The following is a 17,792-nucleotide window of genomic DNA, read 5'->3' on the forward strand; positions in this document are numbered from 1 at the left end:
AATACAACACTGTGAATCAACTATGCTCAAATATAAAGATTAAATTTAAAAAAATACTGTTTCTCATACACTGTTATCATAGAAAGATCTGATGCAACATATCAACAAATGCTGGAGATGAGACAGTTTCAGACAAACCCTCCCTTCCTCACCTGCCTTTATCCACTAGCAGATCAATACCATACATCACAATAGGTTTCAATTTTATACATTCACTCTGTCTCTCATTAGGAGGCTCTGACAGCATACTTAAAGAGTCATGCTGCTGTATCCCAGCCGAGTGCCTTCACCCAGCACAATGCACGTGTTCTCTCTCCTCAAGGACATTTTGAAAGAAAGGATGGTCCATGCATATTTTCCTTTTATGCCCCTATAACTCTGTGAGGTTTTGAACCTTGAAACTCTATCTCCATGAATGGAGAATCACATATTAAACTCTAAGTTTCCAATAATAAAATCTTCAGGTAAGTAAGTCCTCTCTGTTAAAGCAGCCAGGCTTCAATCAGAAAGACTTTGAAAATTCACTGCTCCTGTTTAAAACTACAAATGAGCTGGTCCAGAAAAATGGGGGATCAGAGAAGATGATGAGAGAAGAAAATCTCTCTCGAGGCAGAGATCCGATATAGATAGATTGGTCCTTTTGATCAAAGTGGCTCTTATGTATTATTACTATTTCCTGAACAACCTCAGAACACATTGTAGTACTAGAATATGGTAAATCTATTGCAGACAGAGGCGAGCGCTCATGAATTTTTTTTAAAGGGAAAGAAATACATTTTTAAAAATGGGGAAAAAAGTGAAAATTAAACTGTACAAATCGGTCCTTAAAGGATCTGAGAAAAACAGAAATCAGTCTCAGTTTTTTTCCTTTCCTACAGTTCCTACACCCAAGAAACATGAGGAGGATATAAATCACAAACATGGAAACCAGGTATTAGTAATAGTCACCTTCACCCTGAAGTCCCAGGTCTAATGAAAGCAAACATGGAAAACTGACATAGGAGAAAGATGCATGCTTGTATCAGGCAGGAGTAGAGAGAAGGGGCAGCAGAACAAGACAGCCAAAAATCAGACACTAGATGGGACGTTTTTGGCTTATATGGTATCCCAAGTTTCTTTTTCATCCTATATGAATGTTTGGAAAGTTTATATACTTGAAAATATTGTGTAATGGTAGTTCTTAAATCTCCATTCTCTGGGTTTCAAAACAAACAACTTACTTTTTCACTATTTTTTTTTTAATGCTTAAAATCAAAGAGCATAGAATAATAGGGGCAAAGGCTCATGATATTCTGGTTGAATTAGTACTATTATTTTTAATGATCCCTAGTAAACTAGTATGGCTCATAGCAACCAGACACAGTAGAGATGGGGCACAAGAAAATCAAACAGGTAGAGATGAAGATCCATTGCTTTAAAGTCACATCAGAAACAGCAAATTTTCTAGGAATTATACTGCATAGCTGACAGACATGCATACTCCTACACAACCGGATTTAATAATATCCTTTTGTTAGCAGCTTACCTTTCAAGTACCAGTGCACAGAGAACGTCTTAACTTGACAAGACCTCACCCAGCAGCCTGCTCTAAAATGATTTCACTTTACCTGATGTTTTTCTTGGGTAAGAGTGTCCTAGCGTGGTCCCTCACATGAACGCTCCAAATGGACTGCCTTTCAAGCAACGCTCCCTCTTATTTCTCCAAATGCGGCCCAATGGTCATATATGATCTGAACACAAAATATGAATATAAAATATGCAAGGACGGGCTTCCTGGGAGAGGTACCTCGAGAGCAGGCAAAGCATAAAGGAGTACCTAAAAGCCTTGGGCAAGTACCTAAATGGGAAAGAAAAGAAAGTGCCACAGAAAAAAAGAGGCGGAGGTGTAAAGGTAAAATGTGTCCCTCAAAGTGTCCTATTTATCATTAGCTATATAGAAAAAAAGCCCCAAAATTACTTCCTGCTCTCAGCAGAGGTATAGACAAGTCCACAAGCTGTTCTCAAATTCCATTTACATCATAGGCAAATTAAAATATCAAGAATATGATGAAAACTACTAATGTGCCATATCATTCTCACTTAAAATGTAAGGGGAAAGACTGTTGTTTAGTCACGAAGTCATATCTAACTCTTTTGTGACCCCATGTACTGTAGCCCGCCAGGCTCCTCTGTCCATGAAATTTCCTAGGCAAGAATACTGGAGTGGGTTGTCACTTCCTTCTCCAGGGGATTTTCCTGACCCAGGGATAGAACCCTCATCTCCTGCATTGCCGGCAGACTCTTTACCAGTGAGTCGCCAGGGAAGACCAAGGGAAAAGATACAGCTCTCATTAAGGTAACTCGTCTACCCTAAAAATGACATCATAACAGCTTCCAATCAAAACTCAAAAAAGACAAACCTGGGATTCAGAAATGCTTTACAAATAAGTACTCTCTCACTTAACAACAGGGATCACCAAGTTGCAAAAATGTTCAATGGTTTACTGAGGTTACAGTAGACCAGTTTATGTGAATATTACAATCAACTTTTTATACGACTCCTCTAAGCCCTGGCAACAATCCCTTTGGATTTTCTCTCAAAATTATGGTAAGATGTCTAAATAAGAAATCCAAAAGGATAATGTGAAAAATATTAACAATAATGATGTCTTGTCAATTTTCCTAATGAATCAAATGAATTTCATTTACACAAACACAGCACATGGGTTAACAAAAATTATCTTCTTGCTTGAGTTGATAATTATCAGCAGTCAAGAAACACATTTCCGTACCAAAGCTCGACTACTTCTGTCATAATAAGTCAGACAGTTGAAATAAATCCCTATTTAGTTTCCCATATTTTTCAGTATAAATGAAACAAATAGCAGGTTTCCATGTTTAGAAAGAGCCATGTTTCCATTCTCATGACCAGATAAAAAAGCACCAAGCTATCCAACAAGGCAATTTTTTAAAGTAGCTAAAAGTTTTGTTTTGCCTTTTCTTTTTTTATTTTATTACGGGGTGGGGCAGGGGCATAGAATATAACTATTCCCAGATCATGAAATGACTCGATTTCTATACAATACACCAAAAAGGGCCTGAACGCAGAGTCAGAAGGTAAGAGTTCAATAAAGAACAGTGACGGGTTTTGGAATCAAGCTGATAGGTAATTACATTGCAGTTCCATCATGTAATAGTTATGTGACATTAGGCAAATTAACTTCTTCAGTTTAATTCGCCACACCTGCAAAATGGTCTAATACTAATCCTGTAGGGTTATCTTGAAGTTAAATAGAATATTGTATACAAAGTACAAAATACCTAGCCAGGTGCTCTACAAATAACTATTTTAACACATCTGTTTATGTGTATACCTTATCTAGGGCTCCCAGGATTGTGCCAGTGCTAAAGAACCTGCCTGCCAAAGCAGGAGACATAAGAGACGTAGGTTTGATCCCTGGGTGGGAAGATTCCCTGGAGGAAGGCATGGCAACTCACTCCAATATTCTTGCCTGCAAAATCCCATGGACAGAGGAGCCTAGCAGGCTACAGTCCATGAGGTCACAAAGAGTCAGACACAACTGAAGCAACTTAGCGCACAGACACGTACCGCATCTACCTCCTTGACCTCAAATTAAGGCAGTTATTGTTACTCAACATAAGTTAGTATGAAATGGCCCCAATACATTTCATAGCAATGTTGCCTTCTCCATTGCAAATTCCTGCAAGTGTACCCCTTCTTACCCAAACCCTACTCTGATGACACCAAGAATGAGAAATGCTGTGCTCTGCAAAGAAAAAAATAAATGAAAGTATTTCTGACAATAGCTCATCACTAAAATTATTCTGGAGCAAAGCAGTAACCTGTTTAAGAGACCAAATTTCAGTCTAATGGTCAGATTCAATAGGATGGACTGCTGTTAAATCATCACTGCCAAATCGTGTTCATATTTTTCTTAAGATCTTACAAATTTTTTAAATGCTATAAGTCCTTCCCCATATCTAGCACCGTACCAAATACTACTATTCCAATTTTCTCTTACTCATATATCTAAGCAAAAATGCATTCAGATTATGGGACTGCTGAGAATCAGTCAGTTCAGTTCAGTCGCTCAGTCGTGTCCGACTCTCCGCGACCCCATGAATCACAGCACGCCAGGCCTCCCTGTCCATCACCAACTCCCGGAGTGCACTCAAACTCATGTCCACAGAATCGGTGATGCCATCCAGCCATCTCATTCTCCGTCGTCCCCTTCTCCTCCCGCCCCCAACCTTTCCCAGCATCAGAGTCTTTTCCAGTGAGTCAACTCGTCTCATGAGGTGGCCAAAGTACTGGAGTTTCAGCTTTAGCATCAGTCCCTCCAATGAACATCCAGGATTGATCTCCTTTAGAATGGACTGGTTGGATCTCCTTGCAGTATAAGGGACTCTCAAGAGTCTTCTCCAACACCACAGTTCAAAAGCATCGATTCTTCGGCGATCAGCTTTCTTCACAGTCCAACTCTCACATCCATACATGACCACGGGAAAAACCATTGCCTTGACTAGACGGACCTTGGTCGGCAAAGTAATGTCTCTGCTTTTTAATATACTATCAAGGTTGGTCATAACTTTCCTTCCAAGGAGCAAGCGTCTTTTAATTTCATGGCTGCAATCAACATCTGCAGTGATTTTGGAGCCCAAAAAAACAAAGTCTGACACTGTTTCCACTGTTTTTCCATCTATTTCCCATGAAGTGATGGGACCAGATGCCATGATCTTTGTTTTCTGAATGTTGAGCTTCAAGCCAACCTTTTCACTCTCCTCTTTCACTTTCATCAAGAGGCTTTTGAGTTCCTCTTCACTTTCTGCCATAAGGGTAGTGTCATCTGCATATCTGAGGTTATTGATATTTCTCCCAGCAATCTTGATTCCAGCTTGTGCTTCTTCCAGCCCAGCGTTCCTCATGATGTACTCTGCATATAAGTTAAATAAGCAAGGTGACAATATACAACCTTGACGTACACCTTTTCCTATTTGGAACCAGTCTGTTGTTCCATGACTGGTTCTAACTGTTGCTTCCTGACCTGCATACAGGTTTCTCAAGAGGCAGGTCAGGTGGTCTGGGATTCCCATCTCTTTCAGAATGTTCCACAGTTTATTGTGATCCACACAGTCAAAGGCTTTGGCATAGTCAATGAAGCAGAAATAGATATTTTTCTGAAACTCTCTTGCTTTCTCCATGATCCAGCGGATGTTGGCAATTTGATCTCTGGTGCCTCTGCCTTTTCTAAAACCTGCTTGAACATCTGGGAGTTCACGCTGAGAATAGCAGTAACAAATAAATGCTTATCATACATCAATATGTCATGATTTTTTCCCCTTATCAAAATTAACCTTATCAACCTTAACCACAGCATCTCTCTCGATCAGCCCCTGTCTGGACAGCACCCCAGGGGTAACAAAGTCTACCCTAGGATTACCCCCACTTCCATGGAAGATCAGCCACATAGGTGGTATATACCGGCTCACTGAAACATGCCTCTTTCTCATCTGTCAACTTCTGCTAGGGCAGCTTTCGAAAGATGACACCTCCAAATTGCATGGGACACCATGCCTGTCTCTTGCATAAGAAGTTCAACATTAAACGAAGTCTTCTTTAAACTGCAGTTCATTTACAATGCTGTGCTAGTTTCCGGCATACATCACAGTGATTCAACGTCTATCCTTTAAATGAAGCTTTCTGACCAATGGATTTTAGACATGCGTACATGTCCTTTGGAATGAAGCTGTTCATACACACACACACATACACACATGCATATATAAACACATATATTACATATACACACATATGGGTTTCCCAGGTGGCTCAGTGGTAAAGAATCTGCCTGCCTTACCTCTATATATGGTTATATATACACACACATACATATGTACCTTACTTGGGAGCCAACACATGCTCAGAGATAAATAAGCATTTTGTAACTGATTAATGAAGAAATTAAAATCAACTGTTGATGTTTTAACCTTGTTTAACAGATGTACCCTCATTCACCCCATTCAATGAATATAAATACTTCCATTCTTCAAAGAAATTGACAGAAAGATCGATGACACAAGAACAACACCATTTATACGACAGATAGCTCTGCAATAAAGCATAAATAAATTGAAAAAGTCAACTATTTAGTATTACAGAATTCCTGCTTCTCCCAGGCAACTTTCAGCCTCATTCTGAGAAAACTGGTTCCCCTGAGGCTTTAAGGAGAAAAAGAACATTTGCGCAGCCTCAAAATATTTCCCCCAAGATGTTATTTACTTCATTATTTTAACATATGCCCACAAGTTGATACTCCTCCTGAGTAGGTAAAGCTTAATTCCCGTTCCCTGGGGAGTGAGTAGGACTCAATGATCAGAGAGTAGGAAGTAATTTGACAGTGGAGAAACCTGACAAATACCATCTTCATCAAGGGATCAGAATCAACACAATCAGTAGAAATACACTGAACCATATGTGCCAATAAGAAAGGCACATTGCCTCTGTGGTATTCCCCCCAAAATCCATAACCTCAGTCTGATCATGAGTTAACATCAGAAAAACCCAAATTTAACATGCTACAAAATCCCTAACCATTATTCTTCAAAAGTATCAAGTCCAGGAAAGACTGGAAGACTGTTACAAACTACAGGAGACCAAGGAGATAAATAAACGCAACGTGGCATCCTGCCTTAGACACAGGAAAAACATCAGTGGGGGGAAAAAAAGAGGGGAAATATTTTGAGGCTGTGCAAATGTTCTTTTTCTCCTTAAAGCCTCAGGGAATTAAAATGAAGTCTGTCGTATACCAATGTGATTTTCTTAATTTTGATAAAGGTACTATGTTTAAGATGTTATTTAACATCAGAGAAAGCTAGATGAAGGATATTATTGCAACTCTTCTGAAAAATCTAAGTAGTATTAGAAAATTAAAATATCAAAAATAAGTAATTGGGCCTTAAGTGAAGATGGCAGGCTTCCCTGTAGCTCAGATGGTAAAGAATCTGCCTACAATGCAGGAGACCTGGGTGCAATTCCTGGGTTGAGAAGATCCCCTGGAAAAGGGAATAGCAACTCACTCCGGTATTCGTGCCTGGAGAATCCCATGGACAGAGGAGCCTGGTGGGCTACAGTCCATGGGATTGCAGAGAGTAGGACACAACTGGGCAACTAACAGCACTACTAAGGGACGACAGGACCTGAGGTTGGAGTGATGTTCCCACAAGCCAAGGAACATCTGGAAGAAACATGGACCTATTTTTTCCTAGAGCACTCAGAGGGAATATAGTCCTGCTGATAAGCTGATTTTGGACTTCCAGCTTCCATAATTTTGAAAGAATAAATTTCTATTGTTTAAGCCAAATAAATGGTTCTTCATATCATTTAGTATTAAATAAATCCACATGTAAGATATTCTGCAACTTTACCACCTTCCTCACTTGTTGGAGGGCTACAAAGTAAGTCGCTTTTCATTGAAGACTATCTTCCCAAGGCTACAGTTCTTAAAAAGAAGACAAAATGTAGTACCAAATGTATGGACCACTGGCGCAGTAAATCACACCCTGTGATTCTCAAGGGAAACACTGAAACCACAAAAACTATCTACTTCGCTAGTAAATAATAGATGAATAGATGAAAAAAAAGTTCTCAAACTTCAAGATTTTAGAGGCTTGCAGTATCATTATTAAAAATGAAATATTTCCCTCCATGTACAATACACAGGATGCAGTATTTAAGGGATGATAAATAATGACCAAGAGACTATCAAGTCCCTTTTACAAGTGCCAATGAAACATGTAAGATACAGGTTTTATTTCCAAAAGTAATTCTCACCACAGATTATGAAAAGCAGTAAGTTGACATCCTCACTATTCGTGGAATGCACATCACACTCAGCAAGTGAATTAAGCAGTATATATTGATATTTCATCAGCATCAGTTCCATTCTTAGGTAACTGAAAATGCTAAGACCAATGTAACAAATCACGTGAAAGCATTCCTCCCATCCTCTTTAAGTATGACAATACACTAAGAATATACACTGCAGTATCCTGTATGTGTTCTAATCTTCTATGTCACCTTTCAACTGGAAAAGGTACATTTGAAGTTTTTTCCCAGCAAATTCACTTATGATATTGACTTTAAAAAAACAACAAAATAATTGATAGCACTAGGCAGTACTTGGATCTGTCTATTGCCTCAGCAGTGTTGGGTGGGACAGACCCGAGATTTGCCCCCATTCTCCAGCCTCTGATGCTCCTCCAATCCCCTCTTCAGCTGCAGCCCCCAAGACCATCTCCATGCCACCCCTTGCTTCCAACAACAGTTAATACCAGGTTTTGTGGTTGGCTCCTTGTCCCCAATCAACCATGAGCTCCCAGATCCACAAGAATTATTCCAAAAAGGTCAAAGCTGCAATCACCCACCTGGGTCAACCTGCATCTGTGGGCTTCCTGTACATCTCTCTCTCTGGGCTTCCATTCCAACTGCAAAAGTGTGGCCAGCCAGAGGTACTGGGAAAACGCAAGGGTGCCATACATCTCTAGAAGATTCGAAATTAGGGCTGTGGCTGAGTCTTCTTCTGGGACATGCAGAAGCTGCCTCAAGATGAGTGAGGTCACAGCCTTGGTGCCAAGGAAGAGATCTTGAGCCCAGAGGAAACCCTGAATCAGGTCTTGCTATGAATCTGCAAGCCCTGGGTTCTGCCCACAGAGATGCCCACCTGACTTCCTGGAGAAATGCTTCCTAGATCACAAGATGAAGTTCATCAAGAAGGACAACCACCTGACAAAATCCTCAGCCGAGCCTGAGGCAGGGCTGGGTGAGACCTCTTTGAAATGCTCACCCTTAAGCATGACTAGAAGCCTCCAGGGGCAGCACCTTCTAAAGATCTGCTGCAGCTCCCTGGCCTCCGGACTTCTGCCTGAGTCTCTGCCTTCAACTTCTTAACCAGCCACAAACCCTCTCCCAAGCTGCAGACCAAGTGTAAACAATAAAGCTTCCTTTTGCAGAAACAAACACATAAGAGAATGTGTATCGTAATGATATATATGTAGATTTTAATGGACAGTATCAAATGGGAAAGATACCAATTCTGAAACCAGGCATAAGTTTAATCTTTGTTCAGCTACACGTGAATGCTGTACATATTTAACACTGTTTTTTAAGACAATTTCAACACACCTAGAGATAATGAAATCTATCCTATAGTAACAGTTCTGAATCAATGATACTGAAAAGAGCCTTTGCATCACAGCTTATACAGAGCCTTCACCTGGTAGGTATCCAGGAAACAGTAGTACTTATTTCCATCAGCTTGTTAGCTTAAGGTCATTTGCTGTCACAGGGTCACTAATGGCCACAGGGATCCATTTACACATACATCTCTTGCTTATTTATTTTAAGCCTAACTCTTCTGAGAATGCTGGATGTGTTAACTTAGTGCACTTGGGTAAAATGCTATAGAACCTTTACAAAATTTAGAGAAGCCAGGAGAACAAAATTATAGGGTTAAAAAAAATTTCTTAGGAATTCCCTGATGGTCTAGTGGTTAGGATTCAGCACTTTCACTGTCATGGCCCAGGTTCAATCCGTGGTTGGAGAACTGATATCCTGGCAAGCCCTGTGGTGCAGCCAAAATATTTTTTAAAATTAAAAGGTACAATAATATTCCTTGATAAATCACCTTGCCTGTCCCTGTGCAACAGGAAGGACCACTGTTGAATCCATTCCAGTCAAATGAGACCATACCCATATTGAAAGATTTCCAATCAAAACAATTCTACAACTCTCCCTTGCATGCCTAGTTAACATTTCATATACAAAATACACATAAGTTTCCATCTCCCTGACATTTTAGCTGAGCACATTTGGCTTTTTTCCACTGTCTTTAGGGCCTGGAACACATATGACATAATTATTAAATCACTTCTCAGACTTCTTAGCATCATAAACCTTTCATCAGAAATCCAGTTTTTCCCATTTTTAATCCTCTTTCAAGTTCCCTGTGTCCTCTTTGTAGATGTAGAGACTGAAAGAGGTCGACAAATCCCATAAGAGAGAAAACAAATGGTCACTGTGTTTTACATTCTGTGTGTCAGCATTATGTTGTTATTGTAATGATGATCCTATGTTAACGGCCCGACTTCAAACACGAAACTAGCTTTTCTCAACCATCACACTTATACGATATATTCTACTCCAACAGTTTGCTTGTCTTTGCCTATAAAACAATTCTTAGCTTTTTATACCACTTTAGAGTCTAAAATTCTACATGGTCCCTGCAACCATTCTGGATTAAAGCAAGGCAGGTATTATTTCTAATTCACAGTTTAATAAAAATAAAAAAGGAAGTTCCGAGAGTTTTCACTCCCTCTAGGGCATGTAGTTAATAAGTAACAACCAGAACCACGACAGTTCAGCTGACATCCATCAATCCAATGGACTTCTATTCTACAACCAAAATACACATATGACACTTCAGGTACACTTACTGAAACAGAGAACTTTGTTATCACAATCCTGTGGTTATATCTGCCCTTCTCTTAGCTTTAAATTCATGTTCCATGCCTTTTATATTAGAAGCGGTTCTACTCTGACCTTCATTAAAGGCTGATACCAAAATAATTCTCTTAAAATCTCTCTTTTGAGAGCAAGTAAAGAAACTTATCAACTTCCACTTAGTTATGACATTGATCATGAGCATTTATTTGCTCTGTTTTCCAAATGCCTCCTTTATATGAGGGTAAGTTTTTAAAGGGAAGTATCAGTCCCCAAGAACAAAGAGACTGACAGGGTAGACAGGAGAGTCGAAAGGAACATGCCAGATGCTGTTAGAATGTAACACGCAGATTTGATGATGCAGACAGTTAGACATTTATCAACCAGAACAGTATCTGGAATACAAGTAAAGTCCAAAAAGATTCAATAATGTGCTCTCATTAAGATTTCCAGTAAGAATAATTTATCTAACAGTGTAGGCAAACATTCGGTTCATAAAATGAACTTGAGACACTGTGGTCTCTGCTAGTGGACCCTGCAGCTAAGCTCTGAAGGACTAGGCTCAGGAAAATAGCCACAAGAGCCGAAAATGGTGCTGGTAAAGAAATGGCTGCTCTGAGACCAAAATCCGTCAACAAACCAAGTGTTATTTGAATGACTCTAATTTGCCATGAGATAGATTTTTTAAGGAACAGATCAAACTGGATGAAAGCTGGGTACCTCTGCAGATAATAAAATTCACCAGGGTAAAATGCCTACAAACTTATAATAGAAATACCAAGAAAGTCAAAGTCAGAACTCATGAAAATACAGATAAACCTAAAATCAGAAGCTCTCCAGGTAAAACTCCTTCTGATGAATATAAAATGTCTGATGACTGTTAGCTATAAAAAATAATGTAAAAACAGATCCACTTATATAAAAGAATTCTCAACTGGCACAACCTGTGGTGACTAGAGAAATATTAGTAGGTAAAGGTCAAACACAAAATATTCAAATGAGAAACACATTTACAAAGCATTTAAGAATTCCTATTGTAGTGTCTGATTTTGCTAAGAAGTTTAGAGACCTCTGACCAAAAGTATAAAGATACATCATCTAATGCTTTTCAAGGAAGATTAATTTTCAAAAAAAATAAAGGAGAGAAAGAAGGCAAAATAAATCATAAGCTAAATTAAGACCTAAACAAGAGGAAAAAAGACAGTGCTGTAAATGCTGAAATGAAATCTCTACAATAAAAGATTGGATGTTTTCTGAAATTTTTCAGATGACTTAGATGATCTGACCTGTAGAGAAGATCAAGACTTCCTCTTCTCAAATTGTAAGGAAATAAAGTAGATAGACTTTATCAAAGGTGCAAAAGAGAGATATAATTCTATTTCATGAGAAAGCAATAGAAATAATAGATATGGCTGAAGAAGCCAATAATGGTAACCTCCAATTAAAGAACAAAAGAGAGGGAGGAGGAGCATGAGGAGAGGTACAAAACACAGCCCTGAAAAAATCATGGTGGATCAACCAGAATCCCTCAACAAATGGAAATCAAAAGGTCACAGACTTAAAGGAAAAGGAATTAAAGCTGCATAGGCTGCATCTGTCGAAAGAAAAGTACAGTTTCAGAGCAAGGAAATGAAAACTGATAGCGATGGTGTACATGATAAAAAACAAGGCAGCTGGACCAGCAAAAACAGACAAAGAGCCTTCATCAAAACACAGAAAACACAATGGTGCGGGAGACCAGTAGGGTAGCAAACAAATTCTAGGTATTCAGCTGCTTCTATCTTTGGAGGTTTGGAAAAAAAGAAAATCAAATTAGACCCAATTCAGTGTCCAGCTAAAAGAAAGGAAAAGACTTTTTTGCTTCTATGGTTTAACCTTTTTGTTTCTGTTGTTCAAATAAAGACTGTTTTAATGTATAGTTCTGCTTGTGTTACTTCAAATGATTCAAATATCAAAGAAAAGTTTTTCCACTAAGTTGCCTTTGTAATATGAGAATATATTAGCAAAAATTAATAAAACACATACCAAATAAAAAGAGGGAAAAACAAAAGAACTGAATCAAGGAGGTCAAATACAACTCAACTATCTTGCTACTTTATGGGAAAAAAATGTTCCAAGTTTAATTAAAAAATACAGGTGCTAGAATGACAGCTTTCTTTTCCTTTTTGGTCTAACTGCCGGCAAGAGGATACAGAGGCAAAGAAATCAAATATCATTATAATTAAAACCTCCCCACCAAAATGAACTTTCATAAAATTATGAGGAAGATAAGATAGTAGCTTTTTATGAAGGTCTAAATTGGTTTTATTCAATGACCCATGAATCAGGCAGCATCCCATCCATAGGATAGACAGGCTCTTCCTGTAATAGCTTCAAATAAAAACATGCCTAGACAGCTGTGCTGACCAAACTGTAGTCTAATCATTTCATTTTTATTTGTTCCACTTAAACAGCTTATAGACTTGCACATAAAAGATTGGTTTTCTCATGTTTATCTTCAATATTGCTCCCGTGCATCCCGTTCACACTGTAAACAGTTTTCTAACTCTGTTATCCAAGGCATCTTAAATGGGGGGAAAAAAAAAGCATATGGCATGATTTTAATAACTCGCCATTTGGCAGGGGGAAGGAGAAGGCAGAAGAATTGTTTAAAGATCTCAGTTTTTGTGTGTCAATGTGAGAGCATGGTACCCTTTTTAAAACTTTTAAAATATAACTTAGAATTGCAAGGATATTGTTCAAAAAGAAGAGCTAAAAGCATGATTAGCTATAAGCTGTAGGCTTTCAGAAAGAGTACTAAAAAGATATCTGAAGGCTCCCAATCCTATCAGAAAAAGTAGGACTTCAAAAGCAAGCTAGTCCCCTTCCCATATCCCCCATTTGTAAAAATGGGATGCCATAGCCCCTGGCCAGAAACTCAAAGCAGAAAGCACCTGTACATTGAAGACACAAGTTGAAGGTGCAAAAACAGACTGCCTCTCTCAAAAGGTTTCTTTAGGTCTATGGTAGTATCTGAAATTCTACCATAAGAAATCCATTTTTAGACTTTTTTCCTTATATAGAGAGATACATAAGGAATACATATACACAATTTAACGAGTTATTAAACAAACCTAAGTACTATCCAGATCAAGAAATAGAATACTGCCATCAGAGCCATCTCCCTCATCCCCACTCCCCACACCCACTACACACCCCTCCCCAGTTACTACCCCTCATCTCTCCACTGGAGGTGACCACAGTCCTGACTATTATAATAATCATTTCCTTGATTTTCATTTTACCATTTAAACATGCATCCCAAAATAACACTATTTACTTCCTTTTCCTCGTGTTTGAAACTTATACGAATAGAATCCCACTGAGGCATTGTATACTTCAGTCATATGTACTTGCACCCATACAACAGAACGTCAGTGGCGGGGAACATACCCTTTCTCACCTTAAACTCATGACCATCAACCTCCAACGGGCCTCCCTTAGCTCTCAGCAACCATACCACATTTTCCTATTTCATTCAAGTTCCTACACCTTGGTCTACTATTTGCTTCTTTTTTAGTTGTTGGTTTTTTTTTTTTTGATTATTGAAATGTAGTTGGTTTACAGTACTGTGTTATTTCAGGTATACAGCAAAGTGATTCAGTTATATTTTTCAGATTATTTTCCATTACTGAGTAAGATATTGAATCTAGTTCCCTGTGCTACACAGTGGGACCCTGCTGTTTTTCTATTTTTATGTAAAGTGTGTATCTGTTAATCCCATGCTCCTAATTTATCCTCCCCCCCTTTCTCTTTTTGGCAACCATGATGTTTCTTCTCCAATAGATGACTATCTCTCAACTTCTACCCTCTCCTCACATTTCCAGTATCTCCTCTCTGACTCTCATAGCTTTCTTATTTCACTAAGAACACAGAAAGAACCAGAAGAGAGCTTCCTCAAACCCCTGTCACATCTACCCAACTACCTATACCTATGCCCAAATATTGTGTGTGTGTGTGTGTGTGTGTGCCGAGTTGCTTCACTCATGTCCGAAGCTTTGTGACCCTATGGACTATAGCCAACCAGGTTCCTCTCTCCATGGGATTCTCCAGACGAGAATACTGAAGTGGGTCGCCATGCCCTTCTTCAGGTGATCTTCCCAACCCCGGATGGAACATCTCTTATGTCTCCTGCATTGGCAGGTGGGTTCTTTACCACTAGTGCCACCTGGGAAGTCTGAGTATCCTCCAATCACAGCTGAAAAACTGCCCAAGCCCCTAGCAGTGGGCAATCAACTCCATCTCTACAAATGATTCCATCATCTCACGTAGACCAAAGAACACAGATCCTCAATTCTCATCTCTTCTCAGACTATTTTTTATCTCTTTTCTGGATGTTTTTATCAACCAATAAACATTCAATTACTTCTCCCATGTTTAAAAAAATATGTTTTGATCCACTTCCCCCATCAGCCCATTACTCTCCTTCCCTTTAAAACAAAACTCAATATTAATAGTTGTTTACACTTTTTCTGACATGTCTCTCCTTCCATATTCTTATTAAATGCAAGAAAGAGTTTATCCCACCACTCCAATAAAACTGCTTTAGCTAAGATCACTAGTAAATTCAGCTGTCAATTCTTGCCTGCCATCAGCTGCATTTGACACTGACCCCTCTCTTTTCCTGGAATCATGTTCATTCTCCTTTGCTGGTTTTTTCTCAACCGTAACCACTAGACACTGTGGTACCCAATGCTCAGTACCTTTCTAGCCAGTAATTCCCTTGGACATCTCACACGTTCTTGTGACTTTCAACACCATCTACAGGCTGGCTTCACCCACATGTGAATCTCCTATCCAAACCTGGGTCCTGAGCTCCACATACCTTCATTCAACAACCCGCCTGACATTTCCAATATTTCCTGTCGGGTGCTGTGCTGGGTCTCTTCAGTTACCAGTCCAGATTCACTCTCCCCTGGTCTTCTCCCTGTTCTGCCCAGAGGTTGATCTATACAGATCACAGCTACAGGTTTTCCTTGCCTTCTGACTTTCGGTAGGTTAGGCTTATGGGAAGCCTTGGCAGGACGATGGAAGAAAAAAGGAGTCTAAGATCAGAGTACTTATTGCCAGGTCCTTCTCCTGGTGGAGTCACCTTTGCTGGCTACATCTTTTGACCAAGGTGATTCATCCTCTCAAGGTAAGCATCTCACATGATGCTCTCCTTCAGCGTTCTAGTAACAGGGATGCTAACATCTCTGTCTTCACCCATCCTCCTAATATCGTACTGTCTTTGGGTTTTCTCTGCATCCTACCCACACCTTTGTAAGTGATTCCTTTGTTAAAACTGCCTTATAATTATACCGAGTGTACCATCTATGTCCTACAGGATTCTGACTAATACAGATGTCTAACTGGCATCTCACTTTTAACATGTGTAAACTGAGCACCTCCTACAGTTTTATCCATCTCAGTTATTGTTAACCCCCTTCTTCTAGCTGTTCAGGCTGAAATCTTGGCATCATTTTTATGCATCTTTTCATCTCGTACCCTATATTTGTGCTTGATCTGCAAGCAAAGTCACTTCAGTCATGTCCGACTCTGCAATCCTATGGACTGTAGCCTGCCAGGCTCCTCTGCCCATGGGATTCTCCAGGCAAGAATCCTGGAGAGGGCTGCCATGCTCTCCTCCAGGGGATCTTCCCGACCCAGGAATCGAATCCATGTCTCTTACATCTCCTGCCTTGGCAGGTGAGTTCTTTATCACTAGCACCACTGGGAAGCATTCCTTCCAAAACAGATCCAAAACTCCACCATGTTTCACCACCTCCACAGCTCCCACGCCTGGCCCACACCACCATCAATGCCTGTCTGCATGACAGTCGGCCTTCCGTATCTGCAGGTTCCTCATCCACAGGTGGAAATCTGCAGATGCTGAGTCCACGGAAACAGAGCGTTGACTGTGTGCATACCACCCACTACACCACAGAAACAGACACTTGACTGCTACGTAAGGAGCTTGAGCATCTGCAGATGTTGGTATCTGCTAAAGGTCCTGGAACCAATCTCCCATGGGTACTGAGGAACAGCTTTATTGCAATACCCTCTCTGATCTACCTGCTCCTTCCCTCACCTGTCTTCAGGTTTTTCCAACTCAGCAGATGGACTGACCTGTTAAAACAAGAGTGAGCTGTATTGCTCTTCTCTTCAAAACCCTCCAGGGGCTACACATTTCACCCAGCATAAAAGCCAACATCTTTATAACGGTCTACAAGTTTTTCAGCCACGTGACACCGCTCTGACTTCACTGCCTACCTGCTTACTTTGCTCCAGCCACGCTGCCTCTCTGTTATTTCCATCTCAAAGCCTTTGAACTTGCTCCTCTCTCTGCCTGGAACACTCTTCCCACAGACATCCTCAGTGCCTGCTCCCTCACCTTCCTCAGGTCTCTATTCAAATGTCATCTTATCAGTATGACTTTCTCTGGCCACCTTTATAAAATGGTAACAGCCCCCCCTCACTTCATTTCTACCCTAATTATAGCCATTTAATATCTTCTACAGTTTCCTTTTCTTTACTGTGCGTCTCCGCCCTCTAGAACATTAACTCCATGAGGCCGGTGTTTGCGTCTGCTCTGTTTCACTTCTGTATGCTCATCCTCTGAAACGGCACCTGGAAATGGTGGGTGCTCCAATAATTGTTGAAGGACCCTCAACTAGATACCACTCAATCAATTGGCCAAAAGAGAAAGAAAAAAGGTTTAATGACTCTACATATTGGCGAAAACTAGGAAGTTCAGCTTGTCTCCTCTTTGGAGAGCAATTTGGCAGTATCTAGGAAAGTTCATGATGTGCACGTCTATGATATTTTTTCTGAGTTATAAGTGTATTTATGCAAACTAGGACAGTATACTAAAAGTCACAATCATTCTAAGGAATATGGTCAGCCTCTCTACAGGACATTCTTAATGTTTTAGGATTACAGAATGAACTCCACTTATCAAAAGTAAACCAACATTGCCCTACCCCACCACAGAGGAAGAAAGCATGGCAGCTCTTCTCAGGCTTATGCTGCAGTGAAAAGAAAATGATAGATCAGCAGCAGGGTGGGGAAGAAATGTAAGCACGTATCAAGATGTGATGGCTGTGATTTCCCAAGAAACTAATTACAGATAAACAAGCCACTCAGGAAATCAGTAAGCAAAGACAGGCTATAAGAAAAATACATATGAGACTCAAACCAAGGCAGGCTTTAAGTTATAAATAAAACACTAAAACAAGTAACCAAAATCATAAGCCAATGCACATAAGATTTGGGT

The 17,792-nt window shown here is 39.8% G+C and overlaps 1 protein-coding gene and 1 pseudogene across 1 annotated transcript in view; one reads left to right on the forward strand and one right to left on the reverse strand.

Moving 5' to 3' along the window:
- Window positions 1–17,792, reverse strand: part of AVEN (apoptosis and caspase activation inhibitor) — a 195,029-nt gene that overhangs the window by 135,940 nt on the left and 41,297 nt on the right. The gene's annotated exons all lie outside the window — the stretch shown is intronic.
- On the forward strand, window positions 1,744–12,242 carry LOC148776488 (lupus La protein homolog pseudogene; annotated as a pseudogene).

Source organism: Moschus berezovskii, chromosome 9 (genome assembly GCF_049115385.1).
Source record: "Moschus berezovskii isolate FMDL1 chromosome 9, NW_MosBer_1.0, whole genome shotgun sequence".
In the NCBI taxonomy this organism is placed as follows: Eukaryota; Metazoa; Chordata; class Mammalia; order Artiodactyla; family Moschidae; genus Moschus; species Moschus berezovskii.